This window comes from Elgaria multicarinata, chromosome 3, assembly GCF_023053635.1.
Source record: "Elgaria multicarinata webbii isolate HBS135686 ecotype San Diego chromosome 3, rElgMul1.1.pri, whole genome shotgun sequence".
In the NCBI taxonomy this organism is placed as follows: domain Eukaryota; kingdom Metazoa; phylum Chordata; class Lepidosauria; order Squamata; family Anguidae; genus Elgaria; species Elgaria multicarinata.
Window position 1 is genome coordinate 33,388,509 of NC_086173.1, and position 24,123 is coordinate 33,412,631.

Here is a 24,123-nt window from a genome sequence, read left to right on the forward strand (position 1 = left end):
AGCAACCTCTCTCTCCTCAGTCTCATCCTCTTCCTCTTCCCCTTCTGCTGTAACCCGTCTTTGAGAAGCAAGCTTTCACTTAAACTCATCATTCACTTCCCCAACTGAGGGAGGTAAAGTCCAGCAGTCCACGGGTCGCCCTTTGGAGTGCCCTGGGAGTGGAAGACGTACTCCCTGATCCCGAAGTATGGTTTTGAGAAGTAAGCTGTCACTTGAACTCATGAGCCTCTGTGCAAAAGCTGTCCTTGTGTGTGTGGTTGTGAGTGTTACTGCAGCTGCCTGTCTCGCTGCGAAAATGAAACAGGCAAGTCCTCGCCTTTGAGAAGCAACCTTTCACTTAAACTCATGGAAGTCATTGACTTCAGCACAGCCACTACGTAGAGGCTGTGGACCTCTGGGTGACCCGATCAGTGTGCTGATTTTGAGAAGCAACCTTTCACTGAAACTCATTCACTTCCCCAATTGCGGCTGGTACTCCAGTAGTCCACCGAACTCCCATAGCACAGCCACTTAGTGCATAGGGACAGTTTAAGTTTCCTCCTGAGAAGTGAGCACTCACTTCAACTCATGACAGCCATTGACTTCACCACAGCCACTACTGCGGATGCTGTGGTCCTCCAGGATGTGGGTGAGGATTAGTCGCAGCAGCTGGTCGAGCTCCTCTCCCTGGTCTCGTCCCACCCCTCTTCCGCTGTAACGCCCTCTTTGAGAAGCAAGCTGTCACTGAAACTCATGAAAGCCATAGACTTCCGAAGCAACCTTTCACTTCAACTCATTGACTTCCCCTTTGAGAAAAAGCTAAGCTCCAGTAATGCACCGTTTTTCCGTGGGACAGCTCTCTTTCGAGAAGCTGCACTGCATATGCAGCAGTGCCATGGCTTTGAGAAGCCGAGACCCATCCCAGCCACCGGGAACCGGAGGAAAACTCCAGCAGTCCACGGGTCACCCTTTAGATAGCTCGGGGATCAAATGGAGTCCTTGATCTGTGTGCTGATTTTGAGAAGCAACCTTTCACTGAAACTCATTCACTTCCCCAATTGCGGCTGGTACTCCAACAGTCCACCGAACTCCCATAGCACAGCCACTTAGTGCATACTAGGGACAGTTTAAGTTTCCTCCTGAGAAGTCAGCACTCACTTCGACTCATGACAGCCATTGACTTCACCACAGCCACTTTGTGTGGGATGCTGTGGTCCTCCAGGATGTGGGGATTAGTAGTAGTCACTGGTCGAGCTTGTCTCCCCGGTCTCGTCCCACCCCTCTTCCGCTGTAACCCTGTCTTTGAGAAGCAAGCTGTCACTTCAACTCATGGACTTCCCCTCAGAGAAAAAGCTAAGCTCCAGCAGTCCACCGATCTCCCGTAGCACAGCCACTACGTTTCCTGAGAAGTGAGCTCTCACTTCAACTCGTCTTGTAGTGCGCCCGCCGAGTTGAGCACAGCCACTACAGTGGAGGCGCCTGCCCGCCTGCCTGGGAGCCATCCTTGTGAGGTAGCTGGATCTGCTGGGACTGACTCCCCCACAGATCTATGGCTTACTTGTGCAAGGTACCAGCTTTTCTGGGCCCGCCAACCCATGCCTGCCTGCCTGTCTGCCCGCCTCCCCCGGGGTGCTGCTGTGGTGGGGCATCTGCCAGGACTGACTCCTCGCCTACTCTGCCTGCCTCTCTGCCCGCCTGGTGCCTGGTTTGCTCCCAATCGTCCTCCTCTGTGCCCCTCAAGGCGTAACTGCTGGCTTAGAAAGAAAGAACCAGCCATCTTTGCCTCACTTTGCGCCCACTTATGGGTTGGTTTGCTATGCGTTAGTGCTCAAGCCATCCTTGCGGCACTACAATGCATGCTGCCTGCCTGCTTTCCCTCCCTTCTCCCCTTCCCGCCTTGCAGCGATGGTGTATGTGTCTTGCTTTGACTAAGGGGAGAAGTCCTTCCTGCGCTCACTTAGACTTTATCAAATTCAATAATCCCTTTTTCAAATGTGCCAGAAGATTTAGGGTTATCTCGTGGCATGTTGGGATTGCCTTGGAACTGGCCCCATTGAGCTGTCTGCAATTGCAACTTTAAATCCCTGACATACTGGAGTGTTCAAATTTCAAAAGTTCCCCTAACATCAGGGGATGATGGGATTGCCTTGAAACTTGGTGTCCATGGGGACACATGGGTAAGCTGTCATGGGACCAAAGGATAGGTTTCTAACGTGCAAATTGACGTAGTTGTAGAATGGGACTTGATTTGGGGTGAGTTAAAAAGTTTAAGCCGCGCCAAAAATCAGGGGATGATGGGATTTGCTTGCAACTTGGCGTGCATGTGGACACATGGATAAGCTCTCATGGTGCCGAGTTTGAGGTTTCTAACATGCAAATTGACGGAGCTATCCCAAGGGGTGTGAATGGGGTGCCCGATTTTCATAAATTCCCCAAAAATCAGGGGATGATGGGATTGCCTTGAAACTTGGCGTGCATGTGGACACGTGGATAAGCTATCATGGTGCTGAGTTTGAGGTTTCTAACGTGCAAATTGACGTAGTTGTAGAATGGGACAATTTGGGGTGAGTTAAGCCATGCCAAAAATCAGGGGATGATGGGATTTGCTTGCAACTTGGCGTGCATGTGGACACATGGATAAGCTGCCCTGGTGCCGAGTTTGAGGTTTCTAACATGCAAATTGACGGAGCTATCCCAAGGGGTGTGAATGGGGTGCCCGATTTTCATAAATTCCCCAAAAATCAGGGGATGATGGGATTGCCTTGAAACTTGGCGTGCATGTGGACACGTGGATAAGCTATCATGGTGCTGAGTTTGAGGTTTCTAACGTGCAAATTGACGGAGCTATCTAAAGGGGTGTGAATTAGGGTTATGGGAGGTGCGTTAGAGGGTAGAGCCGCGCCAAAAATCAGGGGATGATGGGATTTGCTTGCAACTTGGCGTGCATGTGGACACATGGATAAGCTGCCCTGGTGCCGAGTTTGAGGTTTCTAACATGCAAATTGACGGAGCTATCCCAAGGGGTGTGAATGGGGTGCCCGATTTTCAAAAATTCGCCAAAAATCAGGGGATGATGGGATTGCCTTGAAACTTGGCGTGTGTGTGTATACGCCCATGAGGTGTCATGGTGCCAAACGTGAGGTTTCTAACTTCAACGGAAAAAAAGTTGTTTACTTTTTTAGCTTTCAATGCAACCCTATGGGGGGGCAAAAACGGAGCTCCGGATCCGGATCCGGAGCTCCGAGCGGAGCGGAGCGGAAGTGGGCGGAGCGGGGGCGGGGCGGAGCGACCCGCTCCGAAAAATGGCGGATCTGCAAGTGAAGCGGAGCGGGGGGTCCGTGCACACCCCTACCATATACCACTTTCATATCACTTTCATAGCGTTATATCCTGCTTGGTGTAGATGGGACATGGGCCCCAAACAGTTGTCAGTGCACTTCCATAGTGGAATATTGTGCTTGGTGTAGATGAGCCCTGAGATAGCGGTGAACCTCCTCCCAATGGCCCAGGAGTCATTGAAGGTTACACCTGCTTAAGAGTTACATTTGGGAAGGGTTACATTTGAGTAAACATGCTTAGGGGCAGGCTGCATTGATTATACATGTCATGAAAAACCTATAAGGCATTTGTTCCATTACCCTTATATATTATTTTGAGGGTAGTTAACATATACTTGGCACTTCACAATACACACACACACACACTCAAGGTTTCCTCTTCACTCCATCCTTTGCTAAATTCAGTTTGTTAAAGATTTATCAAAGTAAAACTGTCCAATGTTCTGTCACTATTAGTAATAAAGCATGGATGCCCTGCTTAATAATATCTAATTTGTGGTTAAAATTAAAATCAAAATGGAATCTATCATTTCTCTTTATTACCTGCTGCACACTGCCTGTTTTGCTCATCGTTGGCTCATTATCTTTGCATTGGTATTCGATATGCTGTTTTGATCCAAGGCGTGAATGGCAAATGAAAGAAAGGATGGTTTTGAAGATAATTTTGCTGACTTACAGCTCTTTTCAGATAGATAAACAAAGACATTTGACAGCATTAGTTTGAGTGCATGCATTATCCCTATCCAGATGTTCACCTCTGCTCCATTAGCCCTATCCAGATGTTAACCTCCACATAACTGACCCTATTCAGACATTCACCTCCGCAGGATTAACCCTACTCAAATGTTTATCTCCTCACCATTAGCCCTATTCAGATGTTCACCTTCACAACAGTAGCCATATTCACATGTTCACCAATGCACCATTAGCCCTTATTTATTTATTTATTTATTTATTACATTTCTATACCTCCCAATAGCAGAAGCTCTCTGGGAGGTTCACAAAAATTAAAATGATAAAGTACAATTTAAAGTATAAAACTTAAAACACAATATAAAAACACGATATAAAAGTACAACTAGAATAAAACCAAGCAGCAGTGCAGAGATTTAAAATACAGATTTTAAACAGCAGAGTTAAAAGTCTAAGATGATAAAATGTATATAATCTGTTTTTATGCTTTTTATGGTTTTAAATTTTGTATATTTGTTTTTAATTTTCTGTGTTTTAATCTTTGTAAACCGCCCAGAGAGCTTTGACTATGTGACAGTATGTTAATAATAATAATAATAATAATATGTAAAATACTGGGAAAATAAAAAGGTCTTCACCTATTCGGGCTTTCACCCTCTGCACCATTAGAATCATGTGAAGAGATGAGCCCATGGGCTCTGTTTCTGCCATGGTACACCTCATTACCTCATCCATCGAAGGCTGAATGTCTGATGTAAGGAGCTACCTTTACTCATGTAGGCTGTCCGTGTGATTTAGAACCCTGGGGATAAATGAAACCCTCCCATTGCAGAAGTTACCCCTCCAACATGTGGTGGTCTGCAGGGATGGGTGGGAAAGCTAATTGGGTGGGATAGCTAATACCCTGGAAGACAGAAACAAACTTCAAAGTGATCTTGATAGGCTGGAGTGCTGGGCTGAAAACAACAAAATGAAATTTAATAAGGATAAATGCCAAATTTTACATCTAGGAAATAGAAACCAAATGCACAGTTACAAGATGGGGGATACTTGGCTCAGCAATACTACAGACGAGAAGGATCTTGGAATTGCTGTAGATCACAAGCTGAAAATGAGCCAACAGTGCGATATGGCTGCAAGAAAGGCAAATCCTATTTTGGGCTGCATTAATAGAAGTATAGCTTCCAAATCACATGAGGTACTGGTTCCTCTCTATTTGGCCCTGGTTAGGCCTCATCTAGAGTATTGCGTCCAGTTCTGGGCTCCACAATTCAAGAAGGATGCACCAAGCTGGAGTGTGTTCAGAGGAGGGCAACCAGGATGATCAGGGGTCTGGAAACAAAGCCCTATGAAGAGAGACTGAAAGAACTGGGCAGGTTTAGGCTGGAGAAGAGAAGATTGAGGAGAGACATGATAGCACTCTTCAAATACTTAAAAGGTTGTCACACAGAGGAGGGCCAGGATCTCTTCTCGGTCCTCTGTTCAGGACACGGAATAATGGGCTCAAGTTAAAGGAAGCCAGATTCCTGCTGGACATCAGGAAAAACTTCCTGACTGTTAGAGCAGTGCGACGGTGGAATCAGTTCCCTAGGGAGGTTGTGGGCTCTCCCACACTAGAGGCATTCAAGAGGCAGCTGGACAAGCATCTGTCGGGGATCCTTTAGGGTGGATTCCTGCATTGAGCTGGGGGTTGGACTTGATGGCCTTGTAGGCCCCTTCCAACTCTGCTATTCTTTGATTCTATGATTCTATGATGAGCAATGAGGACGCTATAGAGACAGTACAAAATAGGACCGTCCCCACTTTCCCCTTCACATAATTCTGATTGAATGGGGGGATCTTCCGAACAGGGCTACAGATGCCTCAATCCAGTGAGGGAGATTGTATGCATCTAGGAATTCTTCTGCACACATTACTGATGCAGATATGCACCAATAGCACAATGCTCACCTCTGCTGAAAATGTATTGTTGAACTGGTTGAACATGTATTGTGTTTCACATGATACAGGGAATTTTCTCTCCCCAGCACTGGCATCAACCATGGGGGAATCAGTTCCTTCAGTGGACAATCCCACCTACAGAGTGTAATACTTTTAGCAAATGCTTATATTTCAGAACTTAAGGAACTCTCTGATATTGTGTTCACCCTTGAATTTCTTTTTGGAAGCATTTTTCCCTATCAAATTGAATGAAAATGATTTTTTTAAAATTTTTGGCACAGCACTAATTGTGGCCTTTGCTAGACCTACCGGTAAGTCCGCGATGGAGTTGGGGAGATCCCACGATGCGAGTATCGCGGGATGTCGCCCTCATTTACACGTCAGGTGCAGCAACCTTCAGAGGAGAGCCATCGCACCCGCCATTTTTTAACTTTTAAAGGGCCGGCTACGCACAAGCGATGAAAGGTAAGGTGTTTTATTTTTAAAAAATGGTTCCCCCGCTCCCTCCACCGTGCCCCTGATGGGTGCAGCGCTCCCGTGAGCGGCTCCCGGCTCTGCAGAAATGGGCCACATGCTCGCGGTCTCGAGACCATGGGAAAAAGCGGGGCCAAAGGGGTAAGCTATATCACAGGGCCAAGAATTACTATATTAGATGACTAAGCAAACAATTACTGCTAAATTGGTAAAAAAAAAAGTATCCAAAACATAAGAACAGGAATATAAAGTAGACAAATATGCTATTTTTGCTAAATTGGCTCATTATATAAGGACTAAGGAAGCCAGACAAGAATGGTTTAATTAAACATTGCTGGAATGAAAATTAGTGACCTTTTTTGTTTTCTGTAAAACAAAACATATGTAAACCATGTTTATGATTTGGTACAACTAAAACATATTTTCTCTATGTATTTTGGAAATTTGATAGTAAAATATATTTTAAAAGATGTGTTATAGCTGCATGTATCTGAGTGTGCCTGTGACATCATAATGGCTACATAAGATGTGGAGAGGACTGGAGATGCTCATGAAGGCTCTATCTACATGGGGAGGGGGTTATTCCAGTTCTACTGTGCCTCACAAGCATTCATGACACATGATGCCCCCTTCTTTGAAGCCACCATGGGATTTCCTGCCCGTGGTGGGTGGGGTGGAGAATGCATTTTTGCAAAGTTGTTTTGTGATGGATTTTCTCGTTGCACCAGCTTCAGAAGACTGGGTGCCCCTAACTGCCAGAATAATTTCTGGCTGCCGGGAGCATCGCTGTTAGGATGAAGGGAAAGTTGCATCACCAGTGTAACTGCACACAATCATGCTTTGTTTCCCCCTAAATGATCCTTAAAAGCAACCCACTAAACCCATTGCTTTGGGATGACTTTTGCTTTTGTTCTTCTGAAATCTGCCCTGGAAACAGCCCTGCTTGGACTTCTGCCCAGGGCTTAGGGCTGCCACTGATGCAGGGAGAGAGGGGTGCCACATCTCACCCACCCCAGAGCCTAGCTGCTCCTGCTGAGAGCTTCCAGGAGAAGTGAAATTATAAATTAACAAACAAATGCTTGTGATACTCCGCATTTCCTATCTCTTTCTTTCTCTCATCCTTCCCTCAAGGTGAGAATGCTTCCTTTAATTTTCTGTTGGGAGATTGTGAAATGTGGCAGAAGGGTGCTGCTGAGTATGTTCTGGGTGCTAAATGCCTGTTCAGTGCTAATTGAAGTTGAGAAACGCGTAAATCCTAATCAGAAACACAGAAACACACAGTTGTGTTGGCTCCTGGAAATTCTTTCTGGAAAATAAAATCAGGCTGCAGTCCTGACTGAAAGTAACATGACTGAGCTCAGATAACATATGTTTAGAAATGGACAATTAATGTTCTGGAAAGTAACATGTGGGACAAAGCTCACCCCACTCCCAAAATATGCTTTGCTCTTCTGTGTTGTCTCCTGGCCCCTCTGGCCCCAGCATTCTGTGGCATTACCCCACAATTGAGTATCTTGTATATATCTAGTTTAGTATGTCTGGTGAGTACGGAATGTTAGAACTGAGTGGGTGTGGTTTGTGATGTAATAAGTAGGATGGGGGAAGGAGTATATAAAGAGTGACGGAGGGGAGGAGAGGGGGTTATGTTGTAGTTGGGAGTAGAGATTGGAATTGTTTGTGGAGTGAGGGGAGATTAATTGCTAGGGAATTAGGATTGGTGTAAAGAGAGAGAGAGAGAGAGAGAGAGGTGGTTGGGGTGTGTGGGGAGTTTTGATTGGGCACGATTGGAAGCATTATATTTTCATTTAAAGCTTTTAACATGACAATAAACTTATTATTATTTTGTTAGCTACCAATTGCCACATGTCAGCTTGGCATTATTTACCTGCCTCACAGGTATCAAACACAACCACACCAGAATATACCCACAGTACATTTAAAAACAGATCCTATATTAAATCTGTTTTCCTCATAGATAGGGGAAAGGTTTTATTTAACCCTCCCTCAGGTTTTCAGGTGGTGGTGCTTGGCCTGAGAAGGGTTTATGCGGCAGGCCTAGTATAGGTGTAATGTCGCACATACCACATGGATTCAGTGCATAGTATGGAGTAAATCAGTCCATAGTATGGAGGTGGCACTGTTCTTGGAAATGCATAGATTTAGCCTAAATTGTTAGAATTTTGAGAAAGTTCAGTTGAAATGTTCAGATATGAGCTTCTTTTAAAGAGTACTACTTTAGACATACTAAGGGCATATCTACACCATCCATTTATCCTGGGGTCAGCTCGAGGTCGTCCCTGTGCATCCAAAATGATGCACAGCTCATCCTGGGGTCAACCAGGGATGATCTCTCACTTTCCCCAAGATAAAATGGATGGCACTTATCTCAGTTTTCTCTGCAGTCCCAGGACAACCCCAAGGACCGCGGTGATATGGCCAGGGCCGGTGCCAAACTATTTTGCGCCCTAGGCAAGGTGAGCTACTTGCACACACACCCCCAAAAATTGCCAACTTCAATTTTTAAGAACAGATGTTTTGTTGAAAAAATAAAAAGCACAAAACTTGAACTTATTGTGTTTTTTCTTAAAACAGCTAATTTGTATAAAACTGTGATCCTTAAAGGTCAGTACTGTGCCTCTCTGAGGTCTGCGCCCTAGGCGGCTGCCTAGTTGCCTAATGGTAGAACTGGCCCTGGATAAGGCACAGGCTCCTGGGTCTCTCTCCTCCCCATGAGTAGCGGGGCTTTGCTTGCAGGCACAGATCTGTTGGGAGGGGGCTCGGTGCCCATTGAGGATGGGGGGACAGCAGTTTTGCCATCCCAAGGATGACTGCTGGCAGTTTTTGGCACCGAGTTTTGGGTTTTGTTTTTTGTTTTGTTCCTTACATTTTGTGTAGGATTGCACCCACACAGTTGCGTGACTGGCTCCTGCCATAGCATCCCTCCTGATTTCTGGGACTTTGTGCTGGCATGTGCACATTGGGGGATGATCCTGGAAGCGGGAAAGCCCAGGATCCTTCCCACAACCATCCCGGATAGCCAATGGGCCCTAAATGTCACAAGAGATGATGAGGATGCTATTGGTTCTAATTTGCCATTAACTTTTTTTAGGCTTTGTTCAGCATTGTCATGTAGCAATAAAGTCAGCTCCTGTTAAGACCTGGTTTGATTGTCTTGGTAAGCACTAGGGTGTCGCGGAGCAATGAAATTGTCATTCATCTCATTTTTAAGCACTCATATTTTAATGTAGAGGCTTCCTCATTCATCAAAAGTCTCAGGCACACAATGAGAATGGCTAGACTTCTTTTCAATGTTGCATCAAGGATAGACTAATTTCTTCTCAATTCCTTTTCACTGTTGAGTTGAATAGGAAATGGCAGAGAATACTCTATCTGGATTAATCTCTTCTGCAGAAACTTGACCTCCTGCATTAACTTGTGCAGTGATACAGTTTCAAGCAGTGGTGTAGTGTGGGGGGGCCCCTCAGGGGCGGTTGCCCTGGGCGCAAAATTCTTAGGGGTGCAAAAATTTCAAAAAAAGAAAGAAGTAATAATAATAATAATAATAATAATAATAATAATAATAATATCTGTGTAGATCCAACTGAGTAGATGGGGCAAATAAACATTGCCATGTAATATTTTCAATGTAGATTTCAATAGTGTTATTGAAAAATTTGCACGTATTAAAACCAGGTGATTTTAAATAAATATAAGTACTGGTATACTAGTATTAAATTAATTTTACTTTAAATAGATCAGTATTTTCTTAAAATATAATACATGTGCTTGGGGGGGAGGGGTAAGGGGTTCAATACTGGACTGGTGGAAGGGACTCAGGGAGTGCTAAAGGTCTACGGATTAGGGACGCAATACTTGCCTTGCCCCTGGCACCGGCAACCCATGCTATGCCACTGGTTTCAAGTTCTCAGAACCCACAACTGGGCCAGAAACCCCCTTTCATTTAAAAACTAAAATTCAACTCTCTCTTTAGGAACCAAATGAATAATATCCTTAAAATATGTTGTGCCCAGAAGCTCTCCTTTCATTTCCTATAGAAAGATTTTCATAAGGCTTCTTCAAGGTGAGAAAATGGGGATGGAATACTTTTGGCCATGGGTAACACCCATATAAAAACTTCCAAAGTTACAATGCGAAAGAAAATCTGTTCTGAGAAATGCAACAGAAATTCTCTTCTGAGAAATGCCTTAACTCATGGTAAATTTTCTCCATGAGTTAGATTTAGAGCAAGAACTTGTGGTACTTATTTTATTGTTGGACTAAAACTCCCATCATCCCTGACCATTGGCCCTGCTGTCTGGGGCTGATAGGAGTTGGAATCCAAAAACATTTGGTTCCCTATCCCTGCTTTAGAAGATTCCTTCTGTTCTGTTTCCCTATTGTTCTGTTTGTTCACTCAGACCTGCAGTTCCCACTTCCTAATTTCTGATTAAATGAGAATTTCTAAATCTAATTCTGGATTTGATGTATGCTCAGTTTGCCTCAGCGTTCAGTTCATTTGCATCCTTCCCCCACTGTATTACTGAAATGTGCATGCACATTTATTATATTAAAACAACAACAACTGTGAAGAAGCAATCTTGATGTCATTATGTATATAATTGCATTGAGTTTCTTTTTGTGCAGCGTTTTATTCATGAACACATAAACTACTTCTTGATAGTAAAATACCACACAGAAAGACTCCTGTTTGTTAAATCACATCAAGCTGCTATTCAGTGCTGTTTTCCTGGGAAAGCCACAGATGTCCGGCTGGGGCTCGATGCCTGGCGATTGCTACCTAGCATGCCCCCACCCCCAGATGCTAGTCCATGGATCCCAGTGCTTGCTCAACTCAGCACTAAATAAACCATTTATGCCAGTAATTTTCCATAAGTGGCCCCTTTATGACTGTGATTTATTCAAGTGTCCCTTTATGAAAAGGCTGAGCCACCATTTTTGTGCAAAATGGGAGCTCAGTGAGAGGTCATGTGCCATTCTTCTTGTACCTATGGACCAGCCAGCGGCTCACCATCAATTCGCCCACATCCCTATTATTTACCAATGAATACAATGGGCATGTGCATGGGAAAACACCAAGGGATGTTCCAATCAGCAAAACCTGAGCTTGCAGAAGCTCTCCAAATTCCATTTCAAAAGCTTGTTTTGATTTGAGTCCATATTAGATTGAGAATTCTGGTTTGTTAGTTTGCTTTTTTCGCATAAAAATCTGTTCATATTTCCAAATGTATGCATCAATTGTTCACCTATTTGAAATGAATACATTCTTCCTCTTTTGATTAAGGCATACAGTATTTGTGTGCATGTTTCAAAAGTATGCAAACTGCCAGATGCAATCGGTTTGGTCTTTGTATATTACACTGCAAACTCTGAAATGTGCGGACTTTGACTGCAGACTTGTGTTTGTTCCAAAAGGTGTGAACTGGGTGAATCCTGATCAAAAACAAACTGTGGCAAATTTCTCATATATCTCTAAAAACACCCCCCCCCACACACACACACACAAAGAATCATGATGCAATAGTATGTTATCATTGTACTGCACACATTGCATTTGTAATGTGTAAGAGTGAAACACATTCAAGGAACTGAAACTGGGGCCAATTGTGGGGCGGGGAGAGGGATCATTTTTCCCCTCTGTACAAACTTTGAGTGGGATTGGTAGGTAGGTGGAATGCAGAAATCCAAATGCATTCTGTTTCAGTTCAGAAATAAGACCTAGGCCATGTCTATAGAAGTCCTTATCCCGGGGATTGTCCCAGGATCATCTCTGTGTGTCCACATGATGCATAGGGGATCCCGGGGGCAGGGAAGGATAATCCCTCCATTTCCCCAGGATAAATGGGATGGCTTTTAGCCCAATTTTTCACGCGGTCTCAGGATCGTCCCAAGACTGCGGGAGGTGTGGGTGGCTGTCCCGGCTTCATCCCACCTCCTCATGAGTAAATGCGAGGAGGCAGGAACTGGACATGGGGCACAGAGCTCTTCAGGAGCTCCATGCCCATTGGGAGGGAAGTGGGATCTTCCCCCCCCCCTTACCTTTATGTTGGAGTGCACATGAGCTCCTCTGTCTCATGTAACTTATGATCAGGCCTATCAGAACTAATAGCATCTTGCAATCAGGCACAGCAGCAGGTGAACAGATTTTGGCTATGCTCCCTGTTCCTTGCATTTGGGCAATTATGTAGGGAAAATATACCCTTGATTTCAGTCAATCTTTCTTCTATATAAATGCATTTAGGATGACACCCCTAGCTGCTTTAAATGCTGTGTGTTTATGCATTAATTACTACTGGGAAATAGAAATGAGCTTTTCACAGGGACCATTAATTTTCACATCTAGTAATTTCCCTTCACTCACCTCTGTTCTTGACAACCTGGCACTGTGGGCTTCTGTTTATAAAAAGAAAGAAAATACAACTGGAAAACAGTAAACGGATTATGTGAAAGAGGATATTAAATGAGGGATGGATTTCACTGGGGGAAAATACCCTATTTTTCGCTTAAGAACAGGGGAAGATGTAGTGATAGTTCAAGATTTAAATACTTTCCCTTATTAGTAACAATTGTTGATCTACTCTTAAACATTAGTAATTGGTGGATGAGCCCCAATATACTATGGGGTTGTTGGAGCAAATGAAGGACTAAAACAGCCTTAAAGCAGGCTGAAGTTGCCAGTCTTCATTCTGCTATTTATGTTCATGGACTAGAAATTATTACAGAACTTTTTTGTTGCAATGGAGCACATGAGTGTTGAAATACCCCGGAAGAGATGCAAGCTCAAAGCAACTAGCAAAAGCTTTCCAGATATTTTCCCATCTAGTGCTGTGCTGAAAATTTCTCCTATGAAAATGTCAACCATTCTCAGTCAATTTGATGGAAAAGAAATTGCTTTTGAAAAGAAATTCAAAGAAGAAATTTCTGAGTAATTCTCACAGGTTCAGTTCAGGGTTCTTGTGGTTCCTTTACTTAAGAGATGGCTGAGGAGTGTGTGTGAGTGTTGTTGTGAGAATAAAACAGAGAGGAGGAGGATAATGTATTCCACCTTGGGTTCTTTGGAGGAAAAAAGTTGGGATATAAATGTAATAAATAAACAAACATATAAATCAATTTGCTGACCTGCGATACTGCTGAATTTCATAATTTGCCGGGCAAAGCTCACCTATGTGTAATGCTCACCTTTTTCTAACAAGCCTAGATGGGTGGCTTAAAAATTCTCAAGGCCATTCAAGCTATTACACAAAAATTTGAAACCAACAGTAGTCTTCTTAAATGACACTAAATTCTGTGTAGAAGATATGGAGATATGTTAATGATAGATGTTGAATGTGGTCATATTTAACTAGAAATCAACAACTTCCTCTGGTGTGTAGAAAGGTATGTAAATGTTTTCTTTCTACTTCAACAAAGCTATACAATCTCAGAAATGTATTCTCTCTCTCTTCTCTCTCTCTCTTTACACACACACACATACATGCATGCACGTACACACACACACCTCAAATACATTTCTGAGATTATATTATACTTTTGTTGAAGTAGAAAGAGCAATGATGCAAAGACAGAAAATGTACTGCAGCAATTTTGAATTCCAAGAGGCAGTAGCTAAAGCTTCAAAATTACCTACCCAAATTTGAGCATGTTATGCAGCTTAGAGTATATATTAAATTAATCATTGTCTGGATAAAACTAACCCTGGCAGCAAAGATGACAAAATGAAGGGAAATGAGTTGTGAATGGTGAAGTACAGAACTGTCATTGGGTTAAAAAGAAATGGACAAGAACAGACATTTTATGTTTTACAGTAAAGCGGGGTGGCAGGGATAGAATGTATTCTTTTGCCCTGATGCAAAGGAGTATCCAGGGCTATGCATGCACACGGAGTAGCCAAGACTACATGCATGAATAGGGATGTATGAAAATTTCATTTTTGCTCACAGAATATGCAAGCAAAAACGAAGCTCCAAATATGACCGTGAACATGGATCTGCCAAAAATATTTGCAATTTCTCAGACATGTGCTAATGTTCATCTCATTCCTGATTCCCATTTTGATTTTCACAAATTTCCCAATTTGTGTAAAATTCCAAATTTGCGCAATTTCCTCAGTAGACTGAATTAGCCCTGCTTTAGCCAATGCAGGAAATTTGCGCAAGCAATCTTGAATATTGCTCATTTGCCCATCCCTAGCATGGAGAACTTGTGTGTCGACTTGTAACCATGGAGCTGTGTCTGAACTAGAATGAATCTACAACCGATTTTCTTCACTTCTTGAAAAATTGATGTTGGCTGAAAGGAAGGATTTAGAGGAAATGGCTCACATTATGAAACTAATGAAAACCATTCCATGTAAATGTGTTGTCCCAGGAAGTGATGATGACTGGCAGGCAGCGTAGTTCCGTACAGTCTCACAAGCCAATATTTGGATGCGGAAAGGAAACTTGTGCCAAAGGTTGATCTGTGGACTGCAAGTATGGATGCAACTAGGCTGGGCATAAAGACAAGAGAAGAAGGGGTAGAGAGAGAAATGTTTGCTTTTGATCTCCTATCTTGAAGACAGGTCTCAAGTTTATATGCTTTGATATATATATATATATATATATATATATATATATATATATACACACACACACACACACACACACACACACACACACACGCACACACACAAAATATTATATTTTATTTATGTTTGTTCTTGTCTGACCTGTCATAGGGAGAGCACCCTTCCATTTCATCCCATTAGAGCAAACGGCCAGAGAACTCCACAGATCTCTACTTTTTATAAACTAAAGAACATAGCATCATAGTACCATAGAACAGTAGAGTTGGAAGGGGCCTATAAGGCCATAGAATCTAACCCCCTGCTCAGTGCAGGAATCTACCTTAAAGCAAACCTGACAGATGGTTGTCCAGCTTCCTCTTGAATGCCTCTAGGGTGGGAGAGCCTACTACCTCCCTAGGTAATTGGTTCCTTTGTCATACTGCTCTAAAAGTCAGGAACTTTTTCCTGATGTCCAGCTGGATTCTGGTTTTCTGTAACTTGAGGCCATTATTCCAAGTCCTGCACTCTGGGATGATCGAGAAGAGATCCTGGCCATTCTCTGTGTGACAATTTTTCAAGAATTTGAAGAGTGCTATCATGTCTCCCCAAATCTTCTCTTCTTCAGACTAAACAAAGTAAAGGATAAAAGGTCCTGTGCAGTTTTGGATATCTGTGTATGGGGGTGGGATGGTTTGAGGGGGACTTTTTTTTTAAAAAAACAACAACCCTAAAAATCGAGGGAAGAAGGGATCAGCTTCAAACTTGGCATGGGTAAATCCCTGATTAAGAGCTCTCACAGTGCCAAGTTTCATCTCTTTACCTTTAAAAAGGACAGAGCTGTAAGCATTTTTGTTTTCCCATAGGCTATAATAGGGCTGTTATCTGAAAATGAATGGTACTCTGATGGGTAATCCAACTGGGTGGAGAGACAGAGCCACTCTGGAAATCCAAGCAGAGAATTGCCTCATTGGAGCGACACCCAGATTTTAGGAGTGGAGCAGATCCCTATGTTTTATTATTCTAATATTTTGCCTGAGGCCCTCCTGATGTTATTGGGTTTCAAATCCCATCAGCCCCAGCCAGCATGGCCAATGGTATGAGGTGATTAGTGCCTTAGTCCAACAACACCTGGCTGACTACTTGTTTACCATCCATATTTTACTTTGTTCTTCCCTTAGTCTCATTGTGTTTGCTTATGGAGAAAGGCAGGACAGAAATATTACTATAAATCAGGGTCACATGTGATACTGCTTTGGGAGTCAGGGGCCACACACACACACACACACACACAGAGAGAGAGAGAGAGAGAGAGAGAGAGAGAGAGAGAGAGAGAGATGTACACACACACTACTGAGCTTGATAGTGCTCTTCCATCACTGCTAGCAGCAGCAGGGAAAGAGTGATCTACATGAGGATCTCTGGGAGAGGGAGTAGGGAGTATAGGCAGGAAGGAAATTCAGCGACGATGGGCGGGTCAGGCCCCACTTGGAGACCTGTAGTAAAGGCTTTGGGGGACCCAATGGACAGCTTGTGCACCCTTGTTATAAAAATGGAAAGTTTATCCACAAACACATAAGAATGAGGTGACGCAGAGCCAGCCATTCCTTTACAAACAGAAAAAATGGCTGAAATGTTGTCTTAAAATTCTAGAAGAGAAAACAAGATTCTGTGATGGTGAGAAGGGCACCTCCTAACACCAAGAGTCTGATAAGTTTTTATATATGGATATCTTTAATCTACATTTGGAAGTCTTTATTTCCGTAAGGATGTATTGAAGTTTGCAAGTGTGGATCAAAGGAGTGCTTATATGGTATACTGCAAAGATATTCTCCTGTACACAGTAATGAAACAATAATAATCAAGGCACATTAAATGACTACTTGGAAAAAGTTCACTGGCCTGGGCCGTTAAACCTAGTATGATTATTAATTTCCCAGAGGATGCCTAGTGCTGATGAGGTCGTTAATGCTATTCTGAAGTACAGAAAGAATAAACATTTACGATTCCTTTTAAATATATATGTTTCATTTTGTATTCTGCATATACCATATGGATGTGCATATTTGTAGAAGCCAGCAAGATAATAAGACGAAAGGGTCTCATTTCCTTATGCTTTATACTATTCTAGAGATTTATTGACATGTTTAGTACAATTGTCTTTAGAGTTTAGATTGGGCTCATTTAAGCCAAGCTACAATGATTGGCCAGTTTGTTAATGGGGCAATTTTTATTGTTTTGGGGCCATGGGGAAATGTTTTCCTTTCCCTGTAGAACAACATCTAACTTCTTCCTCATCCCCCGCCCACTGGAGACCCTGTTGACTTAATTGCTACATAAATAGCATAACTCTGACTGTACGTCTCCCCTAAAAAGAGAGCATTAGGGTCTCACTACAAAGTCCAGGACTCTCCTGATCTCATTTTCTGCAATATTTCTCCTGCATTGAAATTAAAGCAAGTTGTGTAATTATGTTGCAGTCTGAGAGTTGTAGTCCCAAACGTCTAGAGAACAATATGTTTCACTTTGCTGGGGGTAGGAATAAGATAGGTCTTCATGTTTGGAACTACAACTCTCAGGATCTCCAGCCAGCATGGCCAATAGTCAGAAATCCTCTATGCATCCACATGACACACAGGGGATCCCGGGATAAGGGAGGGATCATCCCTCCCTTGCCCCGGGATATAGCCCTACCCTTTGGCTATATCCCTTTTTCTGCCACATGTTCTGTGGCAACAGGCCACAGAACATGTGGCCCATTGCCGCGGGTTGACCCAGCTCCACGAGATTCCTCGCGCGGAGCCAGGAGCACTGTACCGATCAGGGATAGGGTGGGGAGAGCAGGGAAAATAATTAATTTTTTAAAAAAAGACTTACTTTTTGTGCACGAGTGTTCGTGCGCTCCAGTCGCTTCAAAAATTAAAAAATGATGGATGTGATGCCTCTCCTCCTGAGGTCGTCGTGCCTCACGTGTAAATGGAGGAGGGCTCTCGCAATAATCACATCATGGGATCTTCCCTCCTCTGTCATGGAATAAAAGGTAGGTCTAGCTAAGGCCTCGGATACTGTGGGATATGTTATGTGAGTGGTGCTGTTATCATGTGAGAGAGTGGTTTGGTATGTATGAATGAAGAACGGTAACATAGCATAGTCCCACTGTACGTGGCAGAATACGCCCCCCCCCCCCGTTGCATGGACTAAGCTGCGAAATTGGAATTGGGTCATGTGAAAGATATATGCCATAGGCATGAACCATTCTTTTCTATGTGAAGACAAACTTTGTTTCCGTTCTCTCTTTCTTTTGGCAACGCAGACTTTTATCATGCAAGCTGAGCATTGATGTGGAACAATGATAACTTTATGCTCTTGACAAACAATGTTGGTACCCTATTTGCCACTTCATGGTGCAAATCTATGCTTGGGGATAGCCAGCCACTCATTGAACAGTTGTCTGAATCAGTAACAAGTGTAGCACGCGCCGGGGGGTGAGGGTGGGGGAATGACACCCAAATGAGTGTATGAATTGGCCTTACTTGCAAGTTTAAAGGGATAATTTCCTTTGTTTTTGTCTGTCTAGATAGGCAAATATAATTACCAAGGAGCAAATCATACTTTATACTAATAGAACCATCAAATATTGCTAATTTTCAGCAGATAACAAACAAAAACAAACAAACTGCAATTAGCATAAAAGTTCTGAAATGCAGCTTGGACTGCCTGCAACAGCCTTTGAAAAACAGATATATTCCTTCCTTTAATCCTTTAAATGAAACCTTGTCTTTTAATTTCCGTAGAAATTAGATTCTCATGCAGGTGGCAGCCTCGGCTCTCAATTTCTAGTGATAAAAACTCGAGGAGGAGGAGAGGGTTGTCCCTCATTTAGTGAAAGTTTAACTATATTCCAAAGAGATTATTTTTATTTGTAATTAAATACAGTATTCTGGACTGTCTTCTTTCTGTGTTTGCTTCTGAGCACCTTGCTGATTTCAGTTCCCTAGGAGAAAAGCTGTTGATTTTGGGAATAATCTTTCCTGCATTTCTAAATACAACGACCTTTCAAGATCAGTGGGTGCCATCAATTACAGCAGAGATCTTTCGGGTGTCTCCTTTTACCAGGCACATCAGCAGCACCAGTACATTCCCTCCAGGCTGCCTTTTCCTCTTTCTCTCTTTCTTCAGACTCAGGTTTGATTTCTTATTCAAAATGTGTCAGCTGGGAACCTCTCACTCAGTTCTAGATTACGATACACAACATCAATGGTGCCCGGTTAGAATTTCATTTCTATGGAGATGAGATTGGACTCTACATCCAGGAATAAAGTACACACACTAATGCATTTGTTCTTTCAAGGACTACAGGACGTTGGCATTCTCTTGTTGCCAGTCAGGATTTCAGCACATTTCCTGTTGCTGTAGATGGGAAGAAACTGCTTATGTGATACACAGTCTTCATTGGCTGCATAGTGACTATTTTTCTTTCCCTAGAGGTTCTCATTTTCTCTCTTGTTTCCTCCCTCTTTCAATATTCGCTATATGTATTTAAGGGGTTGGCATAAAGGGAAGAGAAATCCTGGACCAAATTATTGTAATGTAGCGACGCTACAGGGCTTAATGCCCCAAAGACCAAGGCAGCTTTGATTTGTGTAGTGTTGTTGCTGTTTTCCATCTCCTAATCTGTACACCTTTCTCACTATGAAGATATAATCTGTTTACAGTAGTAAATTTCCTTCTAACAGGTGTGTGTGAGAGAGAGTGTGGGGGGAGAGGGAGGGAGAGCTGAAGCACAGAGAGATTTGTGGATTTCCCTGTAACATGCATATACATCTGTGGAAAATTAACAAATTGGGTAGACCAGGGGAAACAGCGTAAACTCCTTGCATATAAATGAGTAGTCAATTTTCAACCGCAACCATTGCTTTGACAGCTATATAATTATGTGGGCCATGAATTACTTTTAGTAATTACCTAGTTTGTAATTTTATTCACTGAAAATTAGTTGTGTAATAAAATGAGGTGCTGTTGTTTTATAAGCATAGCCACACATAATAGTGAACTGTTCACTAGGGAATCCAACTGTGGGGAACAGATCATCAAAAGCAAAAACATCAGCCATCAGACTTGGAGATGCCGCAAGAAATGCGTTCATTATGCTTTGTTGCTCTCCATTAGGTGTTTGATGGTGAGGAAAGTATCTGGTGAGCAACAGGGATACCAATACCACATCTCCACAAGTAAGCAAGTGGGCTCTAAATAGGTGTGTTATTGCTAGGGATGTTCACAAATTTTGTTTCAGTTTGTTAAGTGTTTGAACTTGCCCATTCACAACCCCAAATGTGAACAGCAGCACATTTCTTGGCCAAAGCCCTGCATATTCCTGAGCTTGCAATCACAAACAATGCCTTCTCTTGAAAAATTGGCACTTTTTAAAATGTGCATTTTTTTTTTAAAAAAAAAATGCATTTTAGTTGTTTAGTCAAATGCACACAGGGAAGTACGCATTTGGCTCTGTGCTTTGAAAAAAAATGCACAACCAATTGTGTCTTTTTTTTCCATTTGGAAAAATGAAAAAAAAAATCTCAAACAGGAACAAGGCAAGCTCAGGTGGAAATGGGAGAAACTCAAGCAGCTTGAGCCTCAGTGATTCCATCTCTACTTGCCACTTGCTGACTTGAACAAGGTTCTCCTTGCTTTAACCATTCTAAAATAAAAACATGTTCTCTCATGTGTGTGGTAGAGCAGCCCACACACTTGCCCCCATCTGCTGTAGCATATTAAGTGCTCTAGAATGAAAGCAACACTAATTGTTTATTTCCCTGTTTGCTGTATTCTCTCTACCGGTTACTTATTTACTTTCTTATTTGTTCAGTAAATTTTAAGCTCTAAGTGGTGTTAATCAAGTGCTGTGCTTTGCCCTTACTAATTAATTACTTATATGTCTTGCTCATAAGGGTACCTCGTTGTGTGTTTTTTTTAAATTTAGTGTAAGAACGTGCTCACAGTCATGAACCACAACATCTGGTTGCATTACGTTTACAAGAGATTGCAGTGGTGTGCTGAAAATTTCTACCACATTTTATTCAATTTGATAGACGAGAAGTTGCTTTCGAAAAGAAATTTGATGGTGAAGGAAGTTCAGCAAAATTCTCATGGGTTAGGTGTGGGTTTCTTAGGAGGTGGCAAATTTTAAATTTTGTATACTCGTTTTTAACTTAATTTTAGAATTTCTGTAAACCGCCCAGAGAGCCCTGGCTATGGGAGCGGTATATAAGTGCAATAAATAAATAAATAAATAAATAAATAAATGAGTAAGCATGGGTTCCTGTTTTCCATTGTACAATCATCTCTCTGGCAGCCTGTGGCCTTCTCAGCTTCCTATACTTCAGTTAAAGGCCAGTGGAAGGCATCATGAGGTAATTCCTCCCATATGGCTTTTTCAGATCAGGAAGTGCAGGCTGGTTGGGAGAGTAGCTGTGATTATGTCAGCTCAAAAACGCCACAGAAATAAATTATAGAATGCTCAGAGGATGAGGCAGAACAATGGAGGCCCTTTTCACGGGGGCGGGGACTTTTAAGAAATTGGAGGACAGGTTTTGGCAGAGCACTAACTCTGCCTCATCCCTGGAGCTAGACACAACACTACCCGCACCACTGCATTGTAGGGGATGCAAAATGGGAGCCTGCCTGCCAATATAGTTGATGTTGTTGCAGCCAGAAATCCTTACCCAAAAAGAAAGAAGCTGTGCTACAGCGCCTGCTAATGGGGAGACCTACCTATGGGAAATGTTGAGAATTTCTCCTGCCCCTGGAATTTCTCCCCAAATTCTCTGCCCACAAATAACCCAAAGCAGAAGCTATTAGGAAAAATCCAATCAATGCCTATTAAAAAAAAGGTAAGTAAAACTGTGGAGGAAAAGATTGAATATATGCACCATTTTGAAAATATTTTAAAAAGACTATGAAAAGGGAAAAGGTATAGAAAACTATAACAAGGATATATGAATTGCACAATAGTTTAACTTCTAAAGTTTTAAGTGGGAATCAAGAGAACTAGTTCGTTGTATTGGGGCCAAGTCCTAATTCATAGGCCACATTCTAATCTGGAGTATCTGAAAATACCAGGAAGGCTGGCAATTACTATTGCACTTTCCTAAGAGTAATGACGCTTAGAAAAAAAAGAGAGAGAGTTCTTATTTTGTTATTCAGTTGAATCATATTATTATGGCTTTACAAATTGACTTTGTCAATTGCCTTTTCTCTGATTATGTTAAGCCACTTTTCCAGCAAGGGTACTTCTTAAAGCTATTTGGACTGCAATATGTGGCCCAGTTATCTACTTGATTTAGTGGAACTACTCACAAGTATTTATTTATTATTGCATTTATATCTCACCTTTTTTCCTCCTCTCTGTTTTATCTTCACTGCAACAACCCTGGGAGGTAGACTGAGGCCTAAGCTAGACCTACCATTTAATCCAGGATGGAGGAGGGAAGATCTCGCATTGTGTTTAATGCGAGATCCTTCCTCCATTTACACGTGAGGTGCGATGACCTCAGGAAGAGAGGTGTCGCACCCACCATTTTTAAATTGTTTTTAAAGAGGATGGAACGCACAAACTCTCGTGCACTAAAGGTAAGTTTTTTTAAAAAAAACCTAAGTACTTCTACCGTTCCCCCCACCCTAACCCAGATGGGTGCAGCTCCCAGCTCCGTGCGAGGAATCGCGTGGAGCCGGGTCAAACCGCGGCAACAGGCCACACGTTCTGCAGCCTCGGGCTCAGACTGGGACCGTGGAAAAAGCAGGCCCAAGGGGAGGGCTCTATTCCGGGGCAAGGGAAGGATCATCCCTCCTTGATCCCGGGATCCCCTGTGCATAATGTGGACGCACAGGGACTATCCCGGGGTACGATCCATGATAAAGCCCGGTCTAGCTAAGTCCTGTGAGTCTGTGACTGGCCCAAAGTCACCCAGTGGGTTTCCATGGCTGAGAGTGGGCTAGAACCTAGATCTCCCAACTTCCAGTCAAACACTTTAGCCACTACACCACACTAGCTGTAGACTGCAGCTCCAAAAACGCAATAAATGCCATGGCATGTTAAGGTCAGGAGGAGAGGATAAAGTGCAACAACGAAGAGACAGCTATACAGTTGGCATTTAAAAGATAGAATTTCCTTTATACTGCAGCTCTTATTGTCCCTCACCATTGGCTACAGCTGGTTAGGGCAGAAGGGAGCCACTGCCAATAACATCTGGAGGGCCACACATGGTCAGCCCCACTCCAGGCCTAGCCCCAAGACAGAACTGCTGCATCCTGTGCCTTCAAACTTAAATGACAAAAATAAATTCTTTTAAAAACCTCTATTATGGTTACTTTTTAAAAGTATCATGATCATCATCATAATAAAGAGAGATACACGAATACGACAAAACAGTCTTTTATTTTATTATTTAGCTGCATATTTGAATTAGTGCTTGGGCCGAAAATTTCTGATATGAAAATTTTGACCATTCTCATTCAATTTGATAGAAAAGAAATACATTCTTGCACTTACTGCCCAGGGGAAGACATCATAAATGTATTACTTCCTGAGCCCCCCCCCCAAAAAAAAGGGGGGGAGGAGTCCCTTTCATGGGGAAAGAAAACTTTCAGGAAATTCCTGAGATTTTTCTTTTCTTACCTCCTAGAAATATAAGGACACATTTTAGGTTCACACACACACATTTCTCCCCCCCCTTTTTTTTTTGTGGAGGTGGTGGTTGCATTCTCTCCCTTAAATGCCCTGGAGTGATGCTAGGTATATGGGACATTCTGGAGGATGCAAAAGGCCGGGGGGGGGGGGGAGGAGGCTGCCAACATAGTTGATGCTGTTGCCACTTGCATTGGTTGCTGAGGTGAATAAGCTATAACTGGTAAGGGGGTAAGCATCAGCCTAAAAGAGGTTATAGGTGATGTACACCTTCCACATACATTTGAGTAAAATATTACCTCAAGGAGAAGGCCAGTGCTATATAGCTACTGAATTTGTACTGGTTTGTGTATAACTATTAAAGCGGAGCGGTGATGGTAAAATAATCACATGAGGGGAAGGTTGATACATCACAGTTTTCTCCTGAGGAGTAACTATATGTGATTTGAAACTTG